The following is a 277-nucleotide window of genomic DNA, read 5'->3' as shown; positions in this document are numbered from 1 at the left end:
TATGGGGCCGAGGGAGCAGCAGGGGCGAGCTGTGGGGCCGGGGTGGCAGCAAGGAGCAGTTACGGGGCTGGGGGATGAAACAATCGCAGACCCGTCTCGGTCCATCCCTTTACTCGCCCGCCCCACGCAGCAGTGCGTGGGCACGGGACCCACGTAAGGCACAGAAATGGGCACACCCCGGGCGCTCTGTCCCCCTCCAGCCCCCCACCTTCAGCCGTGAGGTTGGAGGGCTCAGCCCCCTTTCTCCCTCCCACCGGCCACTGCTCTAGGTGAACCC

The sequence above is a fragment of the Merops nubicus genome, unplaced genomic scaffold (genome assembly GCF_000691845.1).
Source record: "Merops nubicus isolate BGI_N331 unplaced genomic scaffold, ASM69184v1 scaffold40138, whole genome shotgun sequence".
In the NCBI taxonomy this organism is placed as follows: Eukaryota; Metazoa; Chordata; class Aves; order Coraciiformes; family Meropidae; genus Merops; species Merops nubicus.
The sequence above is the reverse complement of the archived record's forward strand: the minus strand, read 5'-3'. Positions refer to the sequence as shown.